Here is a 13,328-nt window from a genome sequence, read left to right on the forward strand (position 1 = left end):
ACAGCCCATACAAAATTACACCCATGCCCTTTACATTTGGTAGTAATTCTATAGTAATCCACCGAGGTCCGAATAGCCTTTTCATCTTTAAGTCGGTTTCCTTTTCTGCTATCACGCCGAAGCCTTCCTGCCCACATCTTCGGCGCTGTATCAACCTTCGTATTATTTGGGCTTCTCCTACTGTGATGTCCGAAGATACCTGTTCACACATTATACTCCAGAAACACTGTTAAATCATGTTTTTGAGGACCTTCGGAAGCCGAAGGCCCCCAACACCGTCCAGTAGCTTCTCTATTTCTCATAATATCCTTCAACGGTTGCGAAGAAGGAACAACAATATTGTATGCTTGAAAGTAATGTCGAAGCTTCCTGGATGCCATCAAAACAGCATATAACACCTTCTCCAATTCTGTATAATTTTTCTTTGATAAACTAAGAACCTCAGATACAAAATATACTGGGACCTGCTTCTTGACTTGGCCATCAAGCTTCTCCTGGACAAGTGCTGCACTTACCGCTGAGTGCGAAGCTGCCACATATAATAACAAAGGAGCCCCTGGTGTTGGTGGAGTTAATGTTGTTAAATCTATCAAATATTGCTTCAGTTCCTCGAAGGCCTTTTGTTGGCTTGGTCCCCATTGAAAGACTTTGGCTGATTTCAGCACTTCGAAGAATGGTAAATTTCTCTCTGCTGATCTGGATATGAATCTATTGAGAGATGCCAGCCTCCCCGTCAGTCTTTGGGCCCCCTTTTTTGTATTTGGTGGCTCCATTCGAAGTATAGCTTCAATTTTACTTGGATTAGCTTCAATTCCCTTTGTTGAAACCAAACATCCAAGAAATTTCCCCTTCTTTACTCCGAAGACACATTTTTCTGGATTCAGCTTTAGACCAGCTTGTCTAAAACTGGCGAAGGTCTCCTGCAAATCAGCAATGTGATTTTCTTGTTTCGTGCTTTTTACAATGATATCATCAACATAGGTTAGCACATTTCTGCCTATCTGAGACTGAAGAACCTTCGCAGTCATTCGGCTGAAACTTCCTCCAGCGTTCTTGAGCCCCTCGGGCATCCGAAGGTAACAATATGTTCCACTGGGGGTTATGAAACTGGTCTTCGGCTCATCCTCCTTCTTCATCCAAATTTGATGATAGCCTGAATAACAATCTAGAAGACTCATAAGCTCTGACGAAGCTGCTGCATCAACTAAGGAGTCTATCCTTGGCAATGGGAATTCGTCCTTCGGACAGGCCTTGTTGAGATCCGTAAAATCGATACACATTCGCCATTTGCCATTGGCCTTTTTTACCATGACAGTGTTAGCTAGCCATTCTGGGTACTTTACTTCTCTGATAACTCCTGCACTGAGGAGTCTTTTGACTTCGTTGCGAGCTCCTTCGGCCTTGTCTTCAGACATTTTCTGAAGCCTCTGCTTTCTGGGTCTAAAGGATGGGTCAACATTGAGCGAGTGTTCAATAACATCCCTGTTAACTCCGCAAAGATCATTGGCTGACCATGCAAAAACATATTTGTTGTTGAACAAAAACCTTATCAAGGTTTTCTCCTGTTCTTCGGATAATTGGGAGCCCAACAGCACCTTCTGCTCTGTTATGTCCTCACATAAGAGCATGGGCTTCGGCTGATCTGCCGAAGCTGCTTTCTCCCTTCTGAATTTGTACTGTTAACAAGTTTCAGCTCCATCTATATTATGGATTGCTTTTGAGTCAGTCCAGTTTCCCTCGGCCCTTCTGGCAGCTTCCTAACTTCCATGAATAGCAATGGGTCCTTGATCCGAAGGTATCTTCATGCAAAGGTAAGCAGGATGAAGAATCGCTTCGAAAGCATTGAGGGTGCCACGACCAATAATTGCATTGTAAGGGTATTCCATGTCAACAATGTCAAACACAACTTGCTCAGTTCTGGTATTGTTGATGAATCCGAAGGTCACTGGCATGGTGATTTTGCCCAGTGCTACAATTTGTCTTCCTCCGAAGCCACAGAGAGGGTGCGTAGCATCATGAATCTTATCTTCTGGCTCTTGCATTTGTCTGAAGGCCTTAGCAAATATAATATCAGCTGCACTGCCTGTATCAACCAAAACATTGTGGACCAGAAACCCTTTGATAACGCAAGAAATAACCATAGCATCGTTATGAGGAAAATCCTTGAGCTGAAGGTCCTCTTGGGAGAAGGTGATTGGAATGTGGGACCATCTTGACTTGATGAAGGGTCCCTGCACTCCAACATGTTGTACCCTTCTCTGCGCCTCTTTCTTCTGCTTTTTGTTGGCTGGTTCTGAGCACGAACCACCTGTTATCGGGAGCACCAACTTCGAGGCCGAAGCAGCTCCAACTTGATCGTTAATCGAAGCCATCAGCTCAAAAAGTGGAAGTGAGTTGACCGGAGGTGGGCGCCAATGTTGGGGACTTGTTCTCAAGTGCTATGAATTAAGAACAAGGCAACATAGAATGTTAAATATTGATGCCCTTCGCCCGCTGAAGCATTATATCCCCAAGGATTTAATGGGCTTCGGACGAAGGCCATAAGCAAAATATCACGAAGGTCATACCTTCGTGATCAGACTTGAGAAACAATATGAAATAAAATATAAAACACGAAACATTATAGAAAGACATACCGAAAATAAATAACATTATTCACATATTTTATTATATGAACCTAAATATTAAAACATAATATTTAGATACATTTATACCTTCGTTTTGGCAGAAAGCAATAATTCCAGCGTGACGTGTCAGTGATTACAAGATTGCGTGAACAGTACAGGGGTACTGTTCACCTATTTATAGGCACAGGGCGCAGCCTGTGAGGAATTACAATTATGCCCCTCATAAGGGATTACAACAGCGACTCAAACATTTATGGACTAAAAGGTCATTCTACTTTTATGTCGGTTTGTAAATTCTGAAGCTTCATGAAGAGGAACCTTCGGTCATCACATGCGGACAGCTTCAGCCGAAGCTGTTTCTTCCTACCAGACCTTCGGCGACGAAGCATAGTCCCAACAGTGGTGTCGAGGAGGCACTACTCTGATTTCAGCACTACAAGGTTTCCTCTTGTCTGTCCCACTCCCATAATCACAACGATTGTCAACGTGCCCAAGGAGCCCACACATATAGCAAAAAATTGGTAAGAATTCATATACCACATGACACCAGAGTTATCGCCCTTCACATCCAATTCCATTAGCACACCTCTTTGTAGTGGCTGATGAATATCTAAAAGAACCTTCACTCTTAGAAATAGGCCAATGGGGCAGGGCATCATTCTCAGCCTCCATCACCAAAAAGGTCCCTAGACTCTCCCCAATATCAACTCAAGTAGCTTTGTTCATCATACCCAACGGGAGCTTCATCACCCTCACCGAGCATGGGGTTGTAAAGAACTTTAAGTTCTCCAAACTAAAGCTTCTCTGAACCACCCTCACCAAAACAGATCGCCACCAAAGTCCCAAGGGCCCTCCTCCTTCCTCCCGCTTGCATGAAAGTAATAAGGAACATGTTATCACCGAGCTCCTTACGTTTTACTCCTTTGATTGGGCACCAAATCTTCCCTAGGTTTTGGGCTATCATGTTTAGTCGTCTATGTTTCTTAGCGAACAACTTGCCTACCACCTGTTGATTCATGTCGCCTCCTTCTTTCGGATTCAGCCATGATCCCTTCACTCCTCTACTCTCCACCTCTGAAAGGTGCAAATCACTCAACATGTTCCCCAGATCTTCCTCCCTCCTCCCTTCCTGGAGCTCCATAGCTTTGTAGGCACCGAACCAACACTCCCCGAAAGAGCAGCAACTAAAGGAAAGCGGTTAAAAGCCATTTGAGGACATGATGGTGGAAGAAACAGAGATGAAGATGTTGGATCTTTTATGGGCTTGGCCTATTTATTGAATAAACTCTATGGTGTGTAATGGTGTAGAATACAAATAGTACCATATTGGAAGTCCAAGGGTCGTTGGCTTGACTTATATGGTGGGAATTATTCCACTTAATTTGAGAAGTCAAGAAACAGACAAGGGCATGCCACACGCGCGCCGCTGCCGCCGGCCGGGCCGGGCGTGGCGTGGCAAGCAGGCAGGCAGGCAGGCACGCGGGCGTGGTGTGGTTGTGTTAATTTTAGCACTCATTAACCGCGGGAGTTTCAACTCCGGGCCTTCTCCATCAGCCGCATGCGACCCTTCTCCTTCAGCTTCCCTCCGCAAGAGGTTAAGTAGAGGAGAACCCCTGGCACTTGGTACACAAGAGCAGGACCATTTCAGAGTCACGGCCCAGCAGCAAGTGAGGGTATTTCCATCTCATGACTCTGCGCGCACAGAGAAGCGAGAAGGCAGGTGCCTCCGAAGCTCTTGCCGTTCGAGACCTTGCACGGGGGATCGGCAATTAGGTTTTTGGAGAGCGTCTACGCGACTGCCCAACGTTCGTCTTTGTCTTCATCACTGGTTCCTGGAGTCTTCATCACGTACGGATGACAAGAGAAGCTGGACAAGAATCAGGATCCTCAGAGCGCATGGGAGGGTATGATCAATTCAGTTCCTTATTGTTTTACGTTCTGCAGATTATATATGTTTCATATATTCATCTCTGTTGTTTCGTATGTAGCCATAGAATTATCCAAACTGTCCTGTTATATTATATCATGACATGTCTGATGTATGTTCATGCTAGTAATATGTTATATCTGTTTGTTTTAATTTTACAGTCATGTTGTTTATGTTGCTATCAGTTTATTTTCAATTGTTCCGTTAGTTTACATGCTTATTATATTTATATAATTTATATGATTCATAAGATTTATGTTCTCATGATCCATATTGTTATGGACATATTTGAGATCATGATTTCTATGGTTAATTATCTTTTATATGTCATCTTCATAATGTTAATTTATGGAATTAAAATGATATGGAAAATGCCTATATTTCTAACAATCCAAAAACCTAATGTTAGGCATTTTTCTGTCAGAGGTTTTGCTGCTGTGCTAAAGCCTGATCCTTTTGATGGTAAAAACTTCTTGATTTGGAAAGCTAAAATAGAATTGTGGCTTACTGCAATGTCTTGTTTTCATGCTGCTGAGGGCAAGCCTGTCAATTTACCTCCTGAGGATGAGGCTAAGTTTAAGGCTGAAGACAACCTCTTTTGAGGAGCAGTAATTAGCGCATTTGATACGAAATTCCAGAAAAGTTATATCATCCTTCCTACAGGGAAAGAACTGTGGGATGCACTTGTTGGAAAGTTTAGAGTTACTGACGCTGGTAGCGAGTTGTATCTCATGGAGCAGCTGTATGACTACAAGATGGTTGAGAACCGATCTGTAGTGGAACAGGCTCATGAGTTTCAGGCACTAGCTAAGGAACTTGAACTTTTTATGTGTCCTTTGCCTGAAAAGTTTGTGGCTGGCGGTATAATCGCCAAGTTGCCACCTTCTTAGAAGGACTTTGCTACCTCTCTCAAACATAAGAGACAAGAGTTCAATGTGGAAGAGCTCATTGGTACTCTTGTTGTTGAGGAAAGGGCTAGAACAAAGGACAATGGAAAAGGTGTTGAGACCTCTACTGCTAATGTTGTGCAGAAGAGAAACTTCCGCAAGTTCAACAAGAAGAAAAACCAGAACAAACAAGAGAACACAAATAAACATGTTCAAACAGCACAATTTAAAAAGAAGAACAACAACAAGGGAAAGGGAGGATGCTTTGTCTGTGGCAGTGATCAACATTGGGCAAGAGAGTGCCCTGATCGCAAGTTCACACATGACAAGAAATTAGCTAATGTTGTAACCACTGAAATTGAAGATGGAACATCTGGGTATGGTAATTCTTTACCATTTGTTCTTTCAGTTTGTAATTCACCTGAGTGGTGGATGGACAGTGGTGCAAATATTCATGTGTGTGTTGATGCCTCTATGTTCTCCTCCTACCAGGTCGGGAGGTCTGGCGCCTTGTTAATGGGAAATGGGTCGCGTGCTCATGTTCTTGGTGTTGGTACGGTCATTCTGAAGTTTACTTCGAGAAAGACGGTGCCATTGAAGAGCGTGCAACATGTGCCCTCTATCAAGAAGAATCTCGTTAGTGCTTCGATGCTATGTCAAGATGGATACAAAGTTGTTCTTGAGTCTAATAAATGTGTTGTGTCGAAACATGGTACTTTTGTTGGTAAAGGATATGACTGCGGAGGCTTGTTCCGCTTATCACTGCATGATGTGTGTAATAAAATGGTGAATTCTGTTAATTTTTCTGATGAGTCAGATTTATGGCATTCATGTTTTTGTCATGCAAGCTTTGGCTGTCTTATGCGGTTAGCAAATCTAAATCTAATTCCTAAATTTAACTTGGTCAAAAAGTATAAGTGCCATGTGTGTGTTGAATCAAAACAACCCCGCAAGCCTCACAAGGCTGCTGAGGCGAGGAATTTGGCACCTCTAGAACTTGTTCATTCTGATCTGTGCGAGATGAATGGAATTTTGACCAAAGGTGGTAAAAGATACTTTCTCACTTTTATAGATGACTCCACCATATTTTGCTATGTGTATCTATTAAAAACAAAGGATGAAGCGTTTAATTATTTTAAGACCTATAAAGCTGAAGTTGAGAACCAACTTGAGAGGAAAATAAAACGTTTAAGGTCCGATCGAGGTGGAGAATATTTCTCTAATGTGTTCGATGAGTTCTGCGTGGAACATGGTATTATTCATGAGAGGACACCGTCATTCTCATCACAATCCAATGGGATTGCTGAAAGGAAAAACCGCACTCTAACAGATTTGGTGAATGCCATGTTGAGTACAGTGAGATTATCCAAGGCATGGTGGGGTGAGGCGATTTTGACGGCATGTCATGTCCTGAATAGAGTTCCAACAAAGAACAAAGAGATCACACCATTTGAGGAATGGGAAAAGAGAAGATTAAATCTCTCATATTTGCGCACTTGGGGTTGCTTGGCTAAAGTTAATGTGCCAATCAACAAAAAGCGTAAACTTGGGCCTAAAACTGTTGATTGTATATTCCTTGGGTACTCTTTTCACAACACTGGGTATAGGTTCTTAATTATAAAATCTGATGTGCCTGATATTGAAATGGAAATGTGCCTTTGGGCCATTTCTAAGTATTTTGGTGATTTAGTGTCCAACACAAGTGCCTAAGTGTAAAATGGTGAACAAAGTACAAATCAAGGATAAAGGTATGTTTCTCAGACTTAGTACATTGTTTTAGAGACTAATGTACTGTGTCTAAGTGCTGGAAACAGGAAAAATCGAATTGGAAATGAGATGGCCTTGTTCAGCCAAAGTCTGCTCAGTCTGGGAGCACCGGACTGTCCGGTGGTGCACCAGACAGTGTCCGGTGCGCCAGGCTGGCTCGAGTGAACTGGCCGCTCTCGGGAATTCACCGGCGACGTACGGCTATAATTCACCGGACTGTCCGGTGTGCACCGGACTGTCCGGTGAGCCAACGGTCGGTCGGGCCAACGGTCGGCCGCGTGATCTGCGCGGGACACGTGGCCGAGCCAACGGCTAGAAGGGGGCACCGGACTGTCCGGTGTGCACCGGACATGTCCGGTGCGCCAACGGCTCTCTGGCTGCCAACGGTCGGCTACGCCAGTTAAGGAAAGAAATCGGGCACCGGACAGTGTCCGGTGTGCACCGGACTGTCCGGTGCGCCACACGACAGAAGGCAAGGATTACCTTCCCAGATTGCTCTCAACGGCTCCTAGCTGCCTTGGGGCTATAAAAGGGACCCCTAGGCGCATGGAGGAGACACTTAAGCATACTCAAAGCAATCCTAAGCACCGAGACTTTGATTCCACGCATTTGTTTCTTTGTGATAGCATCTAGAGCTCTAGTTGAGTTGTAAACTCATTGGGTTGTGTTGCGAGCTCTTGTTGCGACTTGTGTGCGTGTTGTTGCTCTGATTTTTGAGTCTTGTGTGCGTTGCTCATCCCTCCCTTACTCCGTGTTTCTTTGTGATCATCTAAGTGTAAGGGCGAGAGGCTCCAAAGTGTGGAGATTCCTCGCAAACGGGATATAGTAAAGCAAGCAAAACACCGTGGTATTCAAGTGGGTCTTTGGACCGCTTGAGAGGGGTTGATTGCAACCCTCGTCCGTTGGGACGCCACAACGTGGAGTAGGCAAGCGTTGGTCTTGGCCGAACCACGGGATAAACCACTGTGTCATCTCTGTGATTGTTCTCTTGTGGTTATTGTGTTTTGCTAAGACTTCTCTCTAGCCACTTGGTGATTATTGTGCTAACACTTAACCAAGTTTTGTGGCTTAAGTTTTAAGTTTTACAGGATCACCTATTCACCCCCCCTCTAGGTGCTCTCAGATATGTATGTTGATACTATCATGGAATCAAGAGACTCAACATTTTTTGAGAATGAGTTTCCCTTGAAGAATACACCTAGTGATACAAGTCATGAGACTATAATTCCCCATGAGCACGAACTGTCTATTCCTATAGATCATGCTGAGGATTCTCACGTGCACATCCCTGAGGAGGATGACACTATAGTCACTCGAAAGAGCAAGAGACAGAGGGTTGCAAAATCCTTTGGTAATGACTTTATAGTGTACCTTGTGGAAGACACACCAACTACCATTAGTGAGGCATATTCCTCTCCTGATCCTGACTTATAGAAGGAAGCAGTAAGGAGTGAGATGGAATCTATTATGTCTAATGGAACTTGGGAGGTCGTTGATCGTCCTTATGGTTGTCAACCTATAGGCTGCAAATGGATCTTCAAGAAAAAGCTTAGGCCTGATGGTACAATCGAAAGGTACAAGGAAAGGCTTGTGGCCAAAGGATATACCCAAAAAGAGAGTGAAGATTTCTTTGATACCTACTCACCAGTGGCTCAATTGACTACAATTCGCACATTAATAGTCGTGGCAGCCTCTTATGATCTTATCATTCATCAGATGGATGTTAAGACAGCTTTCCTAAATGGAGAGTTGGATGAGGATATCTACATGGATCAGCCAGAAGGGTTCATTGCGGATGGTCAAGAGAACAAGGTGTGCAGGTTGATAAAATCATTGTATGGCCTAAAACAAGCACCTAAGCAATGGCACGAAAAGTTTGATAATACTCTTATAGCTGATGGTTTTGCTGTAAATGAATCAGACACATGTGTGTATTATCGGTATGGTGGGGGTGAGTCTGTTATGCTGTGCCTTTATGTTGATGACATCTTGATCTTTGGATCAAATCTCAATGTGATTGAGGAAGTTAAAAATCTTTTACCGAGTGGGAGAAGCTGATGTCATTCTAAACATCAAGCTTGTTAGAGAAGGTGATGGTGGGGGTAACTCTATTATAATCTCACTATGTGGAAAAGGTATTGAGTCACTTTGGTTTTAGTAATTGTGATCCTGCTCCAACACCTTATAACCCTAGCATGCTATTGAGAAAGAATCGGAGAATAGCAAGGGATCAATTGACATACTCCCAGATCATTGGCTCGCTCATGTACCTTGCAAGTGCAACAAGGCTAGACATCTCTTATGCTGTGAGTAAGCTGAGTCGGTTTGTGTCAAAACCAGGAGATGGTCACTGGCGTGCTCTTGAGAGAGTGTTGCAGTATTTGAAAGGTACTATGACATACGGTATTCATTATACTGGAAACCCAAAAGTGCTGGAAGGCTATTGTGATGCCAACTGGATTTCTGATGCTGATGAGCTTTATGCCACAAGCGGATATGTGTTTCTGTTTGGAGGTGGCGCTTTTTCCTGGAAGTCTTGCAAGCAGACTATCTTAACGAAGTCTACAATGGAAGCAGAACTCGCAGCATTAGACACTGTTGGGGCTGAGGCCGAGTGGCTTCGTGATTTCCTATTGGATTTACCGGTAGTTGAAAAACCGATACCGGCTATTTCCATGAACTGTGACAACCAAACTGTGATTACAAAGGTTAACAGTTCTAGGAATAACATGAAGTCTACAAGGCATGTTAAGAGGAGATTGAAATCTGTCAGAAAGCTAAAAAACTCCGGAGTTATAACGGTGGATTATGTCCACACATCGAATAATCTGGCAGATCAATTCACTAAGGGTATATCACGCAATGTGATAGAAAGTGCATCGAGAGAAATAGGTATGAGACCCATGTGAAATCTATTCTAGTGGTAACCTGCTCTATGTGATCGGAGATCCCGTGAAGTAGAGTGGAGAAACAAGCTAGGAGTAGGTTGTGAGGAAAGATCCCTTCCTTAACTCATTTCTGATGCACATCTTTCCTATCTGTAAGGCAGGATGGTATTTACCTTAATGTATTCCAAGAGTCTTATAAAGGTGAGATATTGTCCTACAGAACATCTTCTAAGGAATACACCTATATGAGTCAGACTGCTGGTCAAAGTCTATGGGACTTGGGTAATCCCTAAATACTCATGAAAGGCACTGAAGTGTGACTTATATGCTTCTAAACATCGGGAATACCCTTTTGCAGCCTAGTATCAGCAAAGGATTTGAGTGAATCTCACTTCGCACAAAACTGTCAATTCAAGGCTTAGTCCATTGTTCAGTTGTGAATGGGTGAAACTCTTATTCTAGATGGATGTTCAACTTAATAGTCTCCATCGAAACACTGGTATATCAAAGGATTGTGATTCTGATACTTCATCATTACAAACCCTAGAGTTTGGTGGGGATTGTTGGATCTTTTATGGGCTTGGCCCATTTATTGAATAAACTCTATGGTGTGTAATGGTGGAGAATATCAATAGTACCATATTAGAAGTTCAAGGGTCGTTGGCTTGACTTATATGGTGGGAATTATTCCACTTAATTTGAGAAGTCAAGAAACGGACAAGGGCGTGCCACACGCGTGCTCACGCGCGTCGCCGCCGTCGGCCGGGCCGGGCGTCGCGTGGCGAGGCAGGAATGCAGGCAGGCGGCGAGCGGGCGTAGTGTGGTTGTGTTAATTTTAGCACTCATTAACCGCGGGAGTTTCAACTCTGGGTTAAACCTTTCAGTTGCCCGTCTCTTCGTCAGCCGCATGCGAGACCCTTCTCCATCAGCCGCATGCGACCCTTCTCCTTCAACTTCCCTCCGCGAGAGGTTAATTAGAGGAGAACCCCTAGCACTTGGTACACAAGAGCAGAACCATTTTAGAGTCACAGCCCAGCAGCAAGTGAGGGTATTTCCATCTCGTGACTCTACGCGCACAGAGAAACGAGAGGGCAGGTGCCTCCGAAGCCCTTGCCGTTCGAGACCTTGCACGGGGGATCAGCAATTAGGTTTTTGGGGAGCGTCTACGCGACTGCCCAACGTCCGTCTTTGTCTTCATCACTGGTTCCTGGCGTCTTCATCACGTACGGATGACAAGAGAAGCTGGACAAGGATCAGGATTCTCGAAACGCATGGGAGGGTATGATCAATTCAGTTCCTTACTATTTTACGTTCTGCAGATTATATATATTTCATATATTCATCTCTGTTGTTTCGTATGTAGCCATAGAATTATTCAAACTGTCCTGTTATATTATATCATGACATGTCTGATGTCTGTTCATGCTAGTAATATGTTATATCTGTTTGTTTTAATTTTACAGTCATGCTATTTATGTTGCTATCTGTTTATTTTCAATTGTTCCGTGAGTTTACATGCTTATTATATTTATATGATTCATAAGATTTATGTTCTCATGATCCATATTGTTATGGATATATTTGAGATCACGATTTCTTTGGTTAATTATCTTTTATATGTCATCTTCATAATGTTAATTTATGGAATTAAAATGATATGGAAAATGCCTATATTTCTAACAGAAGATGTGGACTATATGCGACTGACTAAAGATTAGCTGGATTTTGGTTTGGAACCACTCGAAACCTTGGGATTTCTCCTAAAGTTCGAGACCCACTCTGAGTCGCCAAAGGTTCCCGAAGGAACAAGACAACCAGAGACCAACGTGACCCGAAATCTTACTAGGGAGCACGAGGTTTGGTAGGTAGAGATTGTTTATTGGAGTTGAGTAAGGGAGAGAGGTTATTTGAATCATTGGTTTTGATTGTGTGTTGAGTCTAGGTGTAATTTGTTTAGTATATTTAGTGGAGGTTATGAGCGCAGTCGTGATTTGGTTGGTTGAGTTTTGCAAAATTTAAACTGGTGGATTATATAGTGGTATAGATATAGATAAAGATATAGATATATATATTTAGATAAGAGTAAAATACATTTCCAGTCCTTAAACTTGTCGCTCTATATCATCTCGGTTCATAACTTTTAAAATGTGTCATCCCGATCCTTAATTAATGTTCGGGTCACATTTAGATTCAAATGAGTGGGTAGTTGACATATGAACCAAACATGTCAGCCTGTTTATCTCTTCTCTCTCTTTCCCTGGTCCTCTCTCACCTTCTCATATCTCCATCGCCGCCGTCGCTCACCTATCGCTGCTACTCCCTTGTCGCCGCCGCTCACCTGTCGTTACTGCTCCATGTTTCGAGAACGAGAAAAGAACCTCATTGAGCCAGCCACTGCTCCAGCCCTCCCCTAGCAGGTAGTCCCTGCGCAACGGAGGGCCACTAGCCACTCTCCACGTATCCATCTGATTTTCCGCCTAGATGCATGCGATGCGTGGGTGACCGACGAGCCCGAGCATGTCGAGGAGGTCGTTCCAGAGCTTGGCGTCGCGCGGTCATGAACCCTGCCGACTTGCGATGGGATGCCATCGGCGTGGGTAGCCTTGATGGCGAGCGTGGACACGAAGCCCACCATCGCCAACCACCCGTTGATCTGCTTCGGCACGAGCCCGCTAAACACCAGTGTGTCCCAGAACCCCATCTTCAGAGCGGCTGCGCTCATATTGGCAACATCCTAAGCATCCTCCTTACTCTGGGAGGCCCTCACAAGTAGCGCGTGGTGCACCGACACGCCGATATGCCCATGCTGGAAGCTGGGCGACGAGGAAGCGCCCGACGCGGGTGCGGTGATCGACAGCTGATGAGGCGGATTAGGTTGAAGCCCGATCACTGCTGTTGGGCACCAATCACTGCTATTGGACGCCAGATGCGATGAGGAAGGGAGTTGGGGCGCCGACGCAGGGATTAGGGGAGCTGACGCTCTAGAGGAAACGGAGGGGACATGAAGAGTGGCCGTTGTTGGGGAGGGGACGGGAGGAGTCGTGGTTGGAGAGGGGAGGGGACGGGAGGAGGAAGAAAAACATGACATATGAGGTCCGATAGAAACATTAAAACAAGAGTAAGAAAGACATAGGTCATAGGATGAAAACGGGTCGGGTATATCCGTCGGGTATCAGAATACGGGTAGTGTAAATACCCGTTTTTTCGGATACGGATTCGAGTAGTTTTATAT

This window comes from Zea mays, chromosome 2 (genome assembly GCF_902167145.1).
Source record: "Zea mays cultivar B73 chromosome 2, Zm-B73-REFERENCE-NAM-5.0, whole genome shotgun sequence".
NCBI classification, from domain to species: Eukaryota; Viridiplantae; Streptophyta; class Magnoliopsida; order Poales; family Poaceae; genus Zea; species Zea mays.